Consider the following 13,916-nt stretch of genomic DNA (forward strand, 5'->3'; position numbering starts at 1 on the left):
TCGGGATCTGCTTTTGCAGATGACGCTGTATTCATCTCTAACTCACCTGATGACTTGAAGATCATGATGAATAAGTTCTCCGAGGCATGTATCAAGTTCGGCCTGGGAATCAGTATCAAGAAACCAGTTGTCATGTCACGGGGCACCAGCATCCTACCTAAAATCTACATCAGTAATGAAGCTCTGGATAGCATGGATCGCTTCTGCTAACTTGGCTCTATTCTAATCAGCAAACTTTAGCCTGGATAGAGAACTTGATGCCAGAATCTGCAAAGCCTCTGTCACCTTTGGCAAACTTACCTCACGTGTCTGGAACAACAAGCTGCTGGCCCTGAATATCAGGCTTGTGGCCTTGGTACCCTCCCTTATGGCTACGAAAGCTGGGTCACAGGAGTGGAGAATGAACAGCTTCCAGTCTCAGAAAAATCCTTGGAGTCACTTGGGACCAAGGAATCATCAATAATGAGATCCTAGAGAGAACCAGCCTACAGTCTATGCAGACTACACTAGGTGATCGCAGGCTTCACTGGCTGGGACGCACGGAATGAGTCCCTACAAGCCTCAGGATCGTCTGTTGAAGACAGTGCTGTCTGGCCAACTCAAGACCTGCCTGCGATGCAGAGGAAGGCCAAAGCTCTGGTACAGCAACCAGGTCAGGTAAGGTCTCAAGAAATTCAGCATCCCCCTGACAACCGGGAGAGCCCTGCCCGCAGCCACTCCATCTGGAGAAGCCGTGTCAAGGCTGGTGCAGTCATCGCGGAGAGCCATCAGGAAGCAGAGTGTGCTCCAAGCTCCATCTGACAAGTGGACCTGTAGCCGCTGTGGGAAGGTTTGCTGCTCATGCATTTGGCTCTTCTCCCACACCTTTGTCAAGTGCCACTGACGGACTGGCTTGGTCGTGTTTCCTTTCGTCTGTCAAGATGTTGGATGGCCACATAAGGCAGGGGTAGTGCGCCGACCCCTGACGCCGTGTGAATGTGGAGGGAAGGCACAGGGTCTGCAGCATCTGTGTGTGCTGCCTGAGAAGCCCCATTACGTCCTGGTGCCTCTCACTCCGTTTCCTGCTGGCTCTCCTGGGCCTTTCTCCTCTCCACTCTCCCCTTCTCCACCGTGTTCATCCTCTAGGCCCTGTGCTCGTGGTCCAATGCAGTGCTGGCTTGTAGGGTCTTATTGAACATGTCATCCTGAGTCCTCTTCTTTCTCCTCCTCATCTGGCTCGGGCATTCCACGGGTGTGGAGGGGCAGACCCTGAAGGCCGCAATGGCAGCAGCTGAAAATAAAACACACAGAGGTATCATTGTCAGCGTGATCACTACAGAAAATGAAATTTAAGATGCCAAACTCACTCTCCTAAAGTTTTAAGCACTACATTCTCACTTCTGCTTGGGATTTCCAGTCACAGCACGAGACCTGGTGAGTCCGGCCCACCAGGGACTGGGGAAATGAGGGAATTGCTCGGTTGCATGATTGCAGTGATATTGGGAAATAGCACTGAATACTGGCACCGTTTCCCTCAGGCATTGGTGGTTTCAACTGATACCTCACTTCTGAAGACCACAAAGGCAGAGAGAGCACAGCTAATTCTTTCCTGGGTGTCCGGCTGGTGAGTCTTGCCCATGTTCTCAGGGTTTAGCTGATCGCCATATTTGGGGTCGGGAAGGAATTTTCCTCCAGGGCAGATTGGCAGAGGCCCTAGGGGGTTTTTGCCTTCCTCTGGGGCATGGGTCACTTGCTGGAGGATTCTCTGCATCTTGAAGTCTTTAAACCATGATTTGAGGACTTCAGTAGCTCAGACATAGGTTAGGGGTTTGTTACAGGAGTGGGTGAATGAGATTCTGTGGCCTGCGTTGTGCAGGAGGTTAGACTAGATGATCATAATGGTCACTTCTGACCTTAAAGTCTATGAGTCTATGACTCTATGATGCTGCCGCCCCAGAGCCGCTGAGGCCCGTGTGCTGCTAGCCTGTGCACACCAGTGGTGCCTGCTGAAGTTATCGCTGGGTCTCGTGGGAAATTTTCCTACCTTGGAGGAAGAAATAAGGCAGCCCTCCCTAGAAACCTTCAGCAGAGGATTGCAGAGTACCTCCATGGACGTTTCATTGAGCTCCGTCAAGAGGATTCAAGGGAGATTCCTGTGCACATAAAGAAACAGCTCTGCCTGCCCCCCCCACATCCAGAGGGAAATGAAAAGCAGATAGCAACTCTGCCTCTCTTGGTTGTAGCACTAACTCTCCCAGCACGAGTAAATTAATAAGTCAGAAGATGTGTTCTGGTGCTTTGGGGGGAGGGACTCTCCCTGTAATTGAAAATGTATCTACACACGTACCCCTGCGTCGGGCTTGCCCGTGCTCGACTGTGGGGACTGGCTGGAGTGCGGTGGAGTCAAAAACAGGGCCTGGCTCTCTGGTGGCTGAATCCCACAGTTGCCTGTCCCCCATACTCCTCTTCCCCTTCCTCGCCCACCACTTCCTCCTCCTTGCTGTTCATGGCACAGGCCTCTGGCTTGGGCTTCTTGGAGGTGTCAGTGTGGCAGGTCTGCAGCTCAGCACCAGATCGATTATTGGCCTTCTGGTCTGCCTGCCGCAGCTCCTTGGCTTTCACGGGGCACTGCAGCTGGGCCCTGTTCCACCCCTTCTGCTGCATCCCCAGAGCAATCTGCTCATAGATGTCGACGTTTCTATGGCTGGTTCGCAGCTGTGCCTGCACAGCCTCTTCTCCACATAGGCCCAAGAGATCCAGTATCTCTTGTCCACTCCCAGCAGGAGTGCGTCTGCAGCTGGCCAGCGGCACTCAACAGTGGAGAACTGCTAGGTGTGCTCGCCAAACCAGGCCGCCAGGAAAAGGAATTGCAAAAATGTGTAGAACTTTAAAAGGGAGGAGAGCTTCCGGTTTCCGTGACCCCTGGGCAGCGGAGTTCACAATTGTGACCAGAGTGTTCAGTGCTAGGCATTGTGGGACAGCTGCTGGAGGACAGTTAGGGTCAACATAAGGAATGCAGTATCTGCGCATGCACTGCATTGAGCTAAGTGCATCCACTGAGACTGTACGCTGCTTAGCGAGGTGGTGTTACTATGGCAGTGTAACAGGGTACTTATGTCAGTGGGATACTAGCTGAAGTGTGGACACACACAACTAGGCCGACATAAGCTGCCTTGTGTCAATCTGACTTTGTCGTGTAGACCAGGCCTGAGTTTCTCTGTGTAGACAAGCCCTAGGACACTGGCTTTCATGTTGGCCCCCGAAGTCTGCTTAGACCTGGGTCAATACTGCAAAAAAGCCGTCTCCGCCATGGAAAGCTCTCTTGTGCTACTAACCTGCTCCCGAGTGAATGGGGCTCACAGGAGGCGTGCACAGGGGGGAAAGCGTCATGTATCTGTATGGGCCTGAATGCTAATGCCAGATGGGTGGGGGTAGCCATCCTATGCTGTGTGTCCACATTGTGCCAGGCAAATTGACCCCAGTAAACAATCAGTGTCTGTTGTCTAACCCCATCCCTTTCCTTAGGGGGAGGGGGAGCTCGTGGTTAGGGTGCTCACCAGAGACCTAGGTTCAATCCCTTGTTCTGTCCCCAAGTGCTTTGCAGAGGAGCAATGTGGCTTGTCTTAGGCCACACCGCTGGCCAGTGACGGGAATAGAACTCAGCTCTCCTGCATCTATTGTCCTGTCCGCTAGGCTTCACTGCCGCTCTCCCATCCGCACACTGAAAACCACAGCCAACGGAGAACATCGCTTAGTTATATGCCGTGAGCAGGGGGAATCACTAAGAGGAGTAAAATAGTTTCCCATCGCCCAAGTAATTTGTGGTCTTAATGAGCAACTGAGAGCAATTTACATAATGAAAGACCAATTCATTTATTTGCCAGATTCATTTAGCTGGGAAACAATTTCTGGGTGTCCTCTGTAATTATAGATACTTTGTGTCACTTTGGCTAAGCTTCTACAGAGAAGGAAATAATTCCCCAGAGTAAAACCTATTGGCGTGTCTGTCCATGTGTCGCACATCCATCTAGACATGAGCCTGAGCTGCGTGGTTTGGATCTGGGTTTAGACATCCGGATTCAGGTTGCTGGGCTGCTCCATTAAAGGGAGAGGGTGTGATGCAAAGCCCCACTGAAGTCAGTGAGAATCTGTCCCTTGACTTCCCAGGCCTTTGGATCAGGCCCCTGGTATCTAGTTGTGATGCTAGGTTTTGGGTGTACGTGTCTCTGGAACTCTGTGGTGTGTGACACTCAAGGCTGTGGGGGAAGGAGGAGGGAGGCAAGTTGATGTGTTTGTGGGAGGCATCTGACTAATGCCCCCGCCCCCTCCGCACTAGATGTTTGGAGTGTGTCGTTGACTGGACCTTGAGTCTTGGAAGGATCCGTATTCTCCAGTCAGTTTGTTTTGCTAAACTTCCCAAACTAGGTTACACGGCTTTAAAGTAGTGAAGGAAGCACTGCCACTCTGCCTGCATGCGCTAATGCCCCCAGCCTCCCCTGTGCCATTGCTGTCGGGTTAAACACACTGGGGGGGGGGGAGGGGGCTGCAGCCTGCAGGAGACTAGCTGCTCTCTAGTTCTGTCAACACAAAGGCCACTGCAGAGGGGCAGTAGCCCACATGCCAGTGGCAGATTGGCAATGGGTGAAGGAGATGTTTGTGGCCAGCTCACTGATTCAGGCCCATGCCCAGACAGTGCTCAAGAGCTGTTGGGTAGTCCAGGCCTGCGGGAAGCTGGCTGGAACCATTAGCCTAATAAGGCTATAGCTTTAGGCCCTACTGGTCAGGCGCAGGACGAGGGGGGAAGTTGCACAGGCAGCCAGCTGGCAGCCAGCCGGTTTCCCTGCACTGCAGGATCACACTGCCAGGGAGCCAGTTAACACTGGTGACTGGACACTAAAAATCGGGTTACCACGGGAACCCGTGCCAGCTGTGGGTGTAGTTTGGGCAGGCATTGCCCCCCCTCAGCATCCCCCAACCCGATTTCTCTGGAGCTCTGCTTAGCTGTCAGGGAGGGAAGAGGCTCCCTCTGTCCCTCTCCTCTACTGAGGCTGGCAGGCAGCTCCAAGACGCTGCCTCCTGGGTCCTAGTGCCTGTCACTGTCATCTTGTGTGTGCTGGGTCCCGTTTCTGGACAACTGGTGAGTGCCTGTGTGCGGGCAGGGCAAAGGGGTGGCAGGGGGAAGGGGCAGTGTTGTTAGACCCACAATAGAGGGGCTTTTACGAGACGGGGAGCAATCCACTTCATAGCAGGCGATGATAGACTAGCTGAATGGGCAAAAGGTAGGTTCTGTCCATTTGCTGGTTCTCTAGCAGTTCAATCCATCATAAAAGGACCTCACATTTGATTTCTTTTGAGTTTCATTCCAAAAAACTTAAAGCTAAATCAACCTGAAGTTCGTCCTCATTTTTCTGCCTCAACTCAAGCTAACTTCCTCCCCGAGTGGAAAACGGTGAGTGAGCCTGGAATGTGATTCGAGAAGCGAGTGAGAACACAGGCCAATCCCTGCTGACTGTCACCACTGTGTAGCCTTATTTACTTCTCTGGGGAGAACGGATTTTTGTTCAAGAATAGCTTTTGGTCCCTTCTGCCTTTTCACATGGGGTATAAGCAGAATCTCATTCACTTTCCTCCTCTAAACTTGAAGGGAAAAGAAATAAGTACGGTCTGCTTGATTTACACATGCAAACAAACCAGGAAGCGCTCCCTACATTCTGCATCAGCCTTAAACAAACACCAGCCCTGAGGTAACAAGGGTGTCACTGCAGCAGTTTTGGTTGGACTGTTCTTTTGAAAGATCCTAAATGGTTCTTTTAAGATGCTGATTTTCAGTGAAGTCTATTTGTTCAGGGGAGCAGAGAACACAACAGGGAATAGCTCTGTTTTGTCAGCTCCTAGTCATTCAAAAGCTGAAAAGCTTTAGATTAAGTTTGTTTAATGATCGGAGGGGTCACCGTGTTAGTCTGGATCTGTAAAAGCAGCAAAGAGTCCTGTGGCACCTTATAGACTAACAGACCGTTTGGAGCTTGAGCTTTCGTGGGTGAATACCCACTTCATCAGATGCATGTGGGTATTCACCCATGAAAGCTCATGCTCCAAAACGTCTGTTAGTCTATAAGGTGTCACAGGATCCTTTGCTGCTTTTGTTTAATGATTGCACAATGATTCTGAAGAGCTAAGATAGTACAGAAGTGCTAAATATTATGACTGGGCAACCATCTAAAGAACTGTGTCATAGAATCATAGAAGATTAGGGATGGAAGAGACCTCAGGAGGTATCTAGTCCAACCCTCTGCTCAAAGCAGGACCAACAGCAACTAAATCATTGTCACTTCTAGCTGTTACCTTTTTCTTACAGAAATCTTAAAACAAACAAATGCAAACAGTAGGGGCTGGTGCACACAGAACTTATGCTTTAAAAACCTCATGTCAGAACTGCTGATCACACATTCTAGAATAGATAATACTTAGTCCTGCCATGGGTGCAGGGGACTGGACTAGATGACCTCTCGAGGTCCCTTCCAGTCCTACGATTCTATTCTGTGATTCGAATTGTGGCAGAGCTTGGTAACAGAATGGCCTGATGTGGTGAATCACTGGCGATTAACTGCACAAACTGGATATCATCCCCCTACTTATATTTGGGTTCAATGGCAAAACAGTAAGTCATTGTCCTCAGCCAGTGCAACACTGGGAGGCAGCTTTCAGAGCAAGACAGCCTAAAATACAATGCCACCCAATGTAATTTCCCCACTCCTACTTCCTCTGCTTCTGTGGATTTTACACCTGAGTGGTTTTCTTTTACATAATAAGAGCTGGCTGCCTTCCAGACTGCAGTCAGCGTGAGGCCATGTCTACACTTACAGTTTTGCAGCTCTGGTAGTTACAGCTGTGTTCATACAGCTGTGTAGGGCCAGCGGTGCAGTGTGGCCACACTGACAGCTACCAGCGCTGCAGTGTGGCCACATTTGCAGCATTTGCAGCGCTGTTGGGAGTGGTGCATTGTGGGCAGCTATCCCACAGAGCACCTCGTCCCATTTTGGCGCTGTGGCTTGTGGGAAGGGGAAGGAAGTGTGTGGGTCTTTCCGCTTCCTGTTCCAACGCCCCGTGGTGCTTTGCTACACATTCCGAGCAGTTTGGCGGCATTGTGAGTCTGCAGCGCGATTTATGCGATTTTTGTTACAAATGGAGCCTGAGCTGCTGAGGACCTTGCTGATGAATGTTGCCAGCACATCATGCATGGCAGTGGAGCTATTCCTTCAGCTGCAAAGTGACAGTGAGGAGTCAGACGATGATATTGAAACGCCTGACGCTCAAGACACTCAATTACTTGTGGCAGTAACAGACGTGCTCAGCACCATGGAACGGCGCCTTTGGGCTCGGGAAACCAGCACTCAGTGGTGGGATCACATCGTCCTGCAAGCATGGGATGACGAGCAGTGGCTGCAGAACTTTCGGATGAGAAAAGCCACTTTCATGGGACTGTGTGCTGAGCTCGCCCCTACCCTGCGGTGCAAGGACACGAGATTGAGAGCTGCCCTGCCAGTGGAGAAGCAGGTGGCTATTGCAGTCTGGAAGCTGGCAACTCCAGACAGCTACCGATCGGTGGCGAACCTGTTTGGAGTGGGAAAGTCCACCGTTGGAATGATGCTGATGCAAGTTTGCACAGCCATTAATCGCACCCTGCTAAGAAGAACTGTGACTCTGGGGAACGTGCAGGACATTGTGGATGGCTTTGCAGAAATGGGTTTCCCTAACTGTGGAGGGGCAATAGATGGAATGCATATTCCTATTCTGTCCCCACCCCACCTGGCATCAGAGTACGTTAATCGCAAGGGGTATTTCTCCGTGGTTCTGCAAGCGCTTGTGGATCACCGTGGGCATTTCACTGACATTTACTCAGGATGGCCTGGAAAGGTGCATGATGCACGCATCTTTCGGAACAGTGCCCTGTTCAGGAAGCTGAGGGCCAGGACTTTTTTCCCAGACCACAAGATCACAGTAGGGGACGTCGAAATGCCCACTGTGATCCTTGGAGACCCTGCTTACTCCTTAATGCCATGGCTCATGAAACCGTATACAGGGAAGCTTGACAGGAGCAAGGACCGGTTCAACTACAGGCTGAGCCAGTGCAGAATGACTGTGCGGTGTGCTTTTGGCCGTTTGAAAGGGCGCTGGAGGTGTCTTTATGGGAAGCTAGATTTGGGGGAAAGCAGCATCTCCGCTGTTATAGCCGCGTGCTGTACCCTCCATAATATTTGTGAAGGGAAGGGTGAAAGATTCAGTGAGGAATGGACCTCCGAGGTTCGACGCCTGGAGGATGAATTTGCACAGCCAGAGAGCAGGGCTACCAGAGAGGCCCAGGAAAGGGCTTCAAGGATTAGGGATGCCTTAAGGGAGCAATTTGATGCTGGGCAATAGATGGAATGCATATTCCTATTCTGTCCCCACCCCACCTGGCATCAGAGTACGTTAATCGCAAGGGGTATTTCTCCGTGGTTCTGCAAGCGCTTGTGGATCACCGTGGGCATTTCACTGACATTTACTCAGGATGGCCTGGAAAGGTGCATGATGCACGCATCTTTCGGAACAGTGCCCTGTTCAGGAAGCTGAGGGCCAGGACTTTTTTCCCAGACCACAAGATCACAGTAGGGGACGTCGAAATGCCCACTGTGATCCTTGGAGACCCTGCTTACTCCTTAATGCCATGGCTCATGAAACCGTATACAGGGAAGCTTGACAGGAGCAAGGACCGGTTCAACTACAGGCTGAGCCAGTGCAGAATGACTGTGCGGTGTGCTTTTGGCCGTTTGAAAGGGCGCTGGAGGTGTCTTTATGGGAAGCTAGATTTGGGGGAAAGCAGCATCTCCGCTGTTATAGCCGCGTGCTGTACCCTCCATAATATTTGTGAAGGGAAGGGTGAAAGATTCAGTGAGGAATGGACCTCCGAGGTTCGACGCCTGGAGGATGAATTTGCACAGCCAGAGAGCAGGGCTACCAGAGAGGCCCAGGAAAGGGCTTCAAGGATTAGGGATGCCTTAAGGGAGCAATTTGATGCTGAGAGCCAACAGTAATGTTTGGTGCCTTGGCTGTGCTCCTTTCTACCTTGGGATACAATATTTACCACTTCCTGCAATAATAAAACATATTGTAAAAGCCATAAAATCCTTTATTCAAAGTACATAAAAGGCCAGGGGGGTTAGGGTTGTGGAATGTACCTTCAGAGGTTTGAATATGTCCTGTTTGGATTACTGTTCAATGTCTGCTGCACTTCAGGATTACTATGCTGCAGAGTAATGGGGGTGGAGTGCACAGGGTAAGAATTGTGGTTATCAGGGCTGGTAGGTGATCGTACAGGTGTTGGGGGCAGCTGGGGGTAATAAGAAACTGGCTGCTGGAGAAAGGTGTTTTGTGCAAATACTAGGGAACAAGAAAGAGAGCTTTGGACGGAGTGTGGTTTACCACGGTACAGATCTGCCTGCATGGCTACGAGAGACTCGAAAGAGTCAGTTTGGCGAGCCAGGAGGCTTATCATGTGCTTTGAGGTTTTTTTGGTAGCCAATTCCTTTCTCCTGCTTTCCGTTTGCCTCCACTCATACATTTTCTCTCTCCATTCCTGCGTCTTCCTACTTTCTCTGTTGTAGTGATTCATAACTGCTTTGATCAACTCCTCTTTTGATTTTCGCGGATTTTTTCTCAAGTTCTGCAAGCGACGTGAGGCCGGTGATCTGGCTGCATTAGTCAAGGTCACTAAAAAAAACATAGATAGAAACATGTAATACACAGAGGCTACATTGTTTATTATCACACAGTGAAGGAGTTTGTAGACTTTTTGTAGCATCCTTCCCACATACCTAACATAACACAGAGAGGCCAGGGAAGCGAAGGCATGGCGAGCAATGGGGTGAGTGTTTCTGCCCCGACTCCACCTGGGAGGGGGAATTGACCGATGGGTCACTGGGGTTTATCTGCACTGGGTACAGGAGGTAGCTGGTGCCCTGCACAGGGGACAGTAGTGAACAGAAAAGTGGTGAGCTGCTGGCGGGGAGGGGGGGGGCGGTCCGTGTAAATGCCGGCCTGCTGGTGAGGGGGGGGGGGAACGCACTGCGGGGCTGGCTGCCTGCTGGAAAGGAGGGGGGAGAAACCGTAGCTCACTGCGGGGCTGGCTGCCTGCTGGAAAGGTGGGGTGGAGACCGGAGCGCGCCATGGGGCTGGCTGCCTGCTGGAAAGGGGGGGGGAAACCGTAGCTCACTGCAGGGCTGGCTGCCTGCTGGAAAGGGGGGGTGGAGACCGGAGCGCACCGCGGGGCTGGCTGCCTGCTGGAAAGGGGGGGGGAAACCGTAGCTCACCGCGGGGCTGGCGGCCTGCTGGAAAGGGGGGTGGAGACCGGAGCGCACCGCTGGGCTGGCTGCCTGCTGGAAAGGGGGGGTGGAGACCGGAGCGTGCCGCTGGGCTGGCTGCCTGCTGGAAAGGAGGGGGGGGGAGACTGGAGCGCACCGCGGGGCTGGTTACGTGCTGGCAGGGGGTGGGGAGACCGGAACGCACCGCGGGGCTGGGGGGGACTGCGAACCTGGCGCCCTGCACTCAAGTATCCCTAAATTCTCAACAGGGTTTCCTACTGCCAGATATGTCACTGCTGCGTGTTACCTGGGAAGAGAGGGAGGGTCTTCTACAGCAATGTGGATTCCGCCCTGGCCCCTATGCAGCTTGCCTGGGTGCAGCCATGGTCCCCCCACCCCTCGCTGCACAGTGGATCGGACGAGTTAGCCTGACCGGGACAAGGACCACGGTGGCTCTCCCTATAAACTTGCGAAAGCACATTGCCCACGCTCTGACTGCAACTTCTGAAGAGATTACTGAGGCAGATTACAGAGACGTGATAGAGCAAATCAATGGGCTATTCCACGTTTAGGCATGCATGCAGGCAGCCATAACCCCAACCCTCCTCTCCCAAAACATAAAAATCTGCTTACCCCGAGCACGATCCTCTGCTTCTTCCCCACCAGCAACTTCCAGCTGCTGCGACTGGCTAGCCTCCTCCTGGCTTGAGAAGAGCTCCTGGCTGCATGCCTCCTGGGACTCTGGGGTGTCTCCCTCCACCCCAGTAGCCTGACTCTCGGCTTCCTCTACACCCTCCCCCACTTCTCCCTGCTCTGAACTCTCCCTTGTGCTCCTCCGATTGGCAGTGGGGTCACACCCAAGTATGGCATCCAGCTCCTTGTAAAAACGGCAGGTTGTGGGGGCAGCTCCTGAGCGGCGATTTCCCTCACGGGCTTTGCAATAAGCACTGCGCAGCTCCTTAATTTTTACCCTGCACTGCAACGCGTCCCGTTCATGGCCCCTTCTCAGCAAGGACTGTGATATCTGCCCATAGATATCATAATTTCTCCGGCTGGAGCGCAGCTGTGCTTGCACAGCTTCCTCACCCCAAACACTGATGAGGTCCTGCAGCTCGGAACTGTTCCATGCTGGGGCTCGTCTGGGGTGTGGAGGCATGGTCGCTGATTGATTGATTGATTGATTGATTGATTGATTGCACTCCACACCTGGCTGAGCAAACAGGAAGGGGATTTTTAAAATTCCCGGGGCATTTAAAGGTGGGGTCAGCTGAGCCCAGGGCAGTGGAGTGTGCATGGTTACCAAAGAGGCTTCTAAGGTATGCTGGGATACCTCCTTATACCCCGGAGGTCAATAAAAGCGCTGGTGGGCGTCCACACTTGCTGATCCAGCGCTGGAATCCCTACACCCGAGGCTCGACCGGGTGTACAGCCAGCGCTGCAACCAGGGAATTGCAGCGCTGGCCGTGCTTTGCAAGTGTGGACACATCCTAAGTTGCAGCGCTGTAACCCCCTCACCAGCGCTGCAACTCCCTAGTGTAGCCATGGCCTGAGACAGGCTATGTGACGTAGAGGCCATAGCTTGGGGGAAACACCTGCAGGGCTTGGCTTTGCATGTGGAGAGATGAAGGTAGAAGCACAAGGTGGGAAGAGGTGAGCAAGATGGGGACTTCACCCTCATACAGACGAACACCCCACTACTTAGGAGGAAGGCAGCCTACAAGAAGGCCAGCGTAGCATCCCTCCTGCTACCTCTTACTCAGAACTATCTGTTTGAAGAACTGAGTGTCATGAGAATAGAATAAATGTGGTCATTTTATCTAATTAAATAATATGTAAATGTGTATGGAGAGAAATGTTCGATGACTTCATCATTTTGTTTGCAGTACGTCATTCGTACTTTGGCCTTTCCCTCCCGTTAGCCTTAGGCCCCTCAGGACCTTCATCCGGCCCTGCCTCTAGGGCAGGAACTTCCAAACCCACCGCAGCGGCTGTCCCCTCGGCGGCAGCCTCAGCAACAGATCAAGACCTGAACGGTCCCGGGAGAGCACGTGCCCCTTCTGGGCAGTGTGAGGGCACTTTGTGGGCAGGGAGTGATTTTCTCCCCTACTGCTGCCTGTGTCCTGTGGATAAGCAGAGCGTTTCAGGGTCCAGTGCAAGTGGACGTCATGGCTCAGTTCCCTTACTAGGCTGTCAGGAACCCTGCTTGGGGTGGGGAGAGCCAGGAAGGCCCATAGAGCTGTATTCGATTGCCATTTTTCTGTCAAAGTCTCGGGCGGAGAGAGGGGAGAAATAGGCTGGTTTTATGCTTGTCTCAGGTAACAGGTTGCTGTCACTTTAATTTGCAGACCCCTCTCCTGGTAATTAATCATCAGTCCCCAACCGTAGGCATGGACTCCGTGAGTGCTCTGGGGCTGGAGCACCCAGGGGAAAAAAATGGTGGGTGCAGCCCCCCTATCAGCTCCTCTCCCTCCCCCCCAGCGCCTGCCGGCGGGCCCACAGATCAGCACCTTCCCCTCCGTCCCAGTGCTGTTTAGCAGTGTGCAGGAGGTGCTGGGGGGGGAGGAGTGAGGGCAGGAGGCATTCGGGAGGGGGTGGAATGGGGAAAGAAGAGGCAGGGCAGGAGTGGGAAAAGCAGAGTGGGGCCTTGGGGGAAGGGGTGGAGTGCAGGCAGGGCCTGGGGCAGAGTGAGAGTCAAGCACCATCCATCCCTGGAAAGGACAAAATCAGTGCCAGCTACAGACCCCAAGTGGAGACGATGTGCCATAGCTGTAGTGGAGCACATGGTTAGATTCCAGCAGAAGACCAGAAGCTGCCTCAGCCACTCTGGGGAGCAACCTGGGCGGGGAGAGGTGAGCAGCCTGTTTGCTCTAGTCCTGGAGAGGGACCTCAGGGAGATGGGCTGTGGCGGGATGGAAGGGAGATGAGGTTTGTGGTCTCCTCTGTAGACGCCAGACGAACCTACAGGGCTGGGCTCTGTCTTTCTCCTTCCTTCCCTCTCTGTGAGGTCTGTTGTGATGGCTCCAAATGGCTCCCAGATGTTCTCTGCAAATCCTCCCTGTACTCCTGTCCTCGCTTTAGAGAGCGGGCCTGGCTCTGTGTACCAGCTCCAGCTAATGAAGTGACAGAGGTACATCAGGGATGGATTTGACCCCTGCTTGATCCCACGTGTGTCTGGGCTCACTCGCCCCTGGCCTCAAGCTGACCCGTCTGCTGCACCCACTAGTGGAAAGGAGGGGCCATACCCAGAGACTTCTGGACTGAGAGATCCTTTGGTTTCCAACCAGCCCCAGTTCTCCTTGGAAAGTGTGAAATTCTAGTCTCATCTCGCATTACTTACCCTGCTGGCTGCTGTTCCTTGGGTTTGGCTTATCCAGGAGGGGGAGCCTGGTGACTCTTGTTTCAGATTTATGTCGCAGTAGTGTAGAGACCTCATTCGGGATCGGGGCCCCCACTGCGCGGGTCATTGTACAACTCCTGCACACACACTAAGTCCTATCCCTGCCCCCCAGCCAGCACTGCTGCTTTAAACCAGACCCGCGGCTCAGGGTAATGCATTATCCCAAGGACAAGGAATGCGGGCAAAGTCTGTGCGTGACAAAC

General features: G+C 52.7%; 1 protein-coding gene across 11 annotated transcripts in view; it reads left to right on the plus strand.

Moving 5' to 3' along the window:
- ARAP1 (ArfGAP with RhoGAP domain, ankyrin repeat and PH domain 1) overlaps positions 1-13,916 on the plus strand; it is a 195,015-nt gene that overhangs the window by 103,493 nt on the left and 77,606 nt on the right. The gene's annotated exons all lie outside the window — the stretch shown is intronic.

The sequence above is a fragment of the Gopherus evgoodei genome, chromosome 1, assembly GCF_007399415.2.
Source record: "Gopherus evgoodei ecotype Sinaloan lineage chromosome 1, rGopEvg1_v1.p, whole genome shotgun sequence".
NCBI classification, from domain to species: Eukaryota; Metazoa; Chordata; order Testudines; family Testudinidae; genus Gopherus; species Gopherus evgoodei.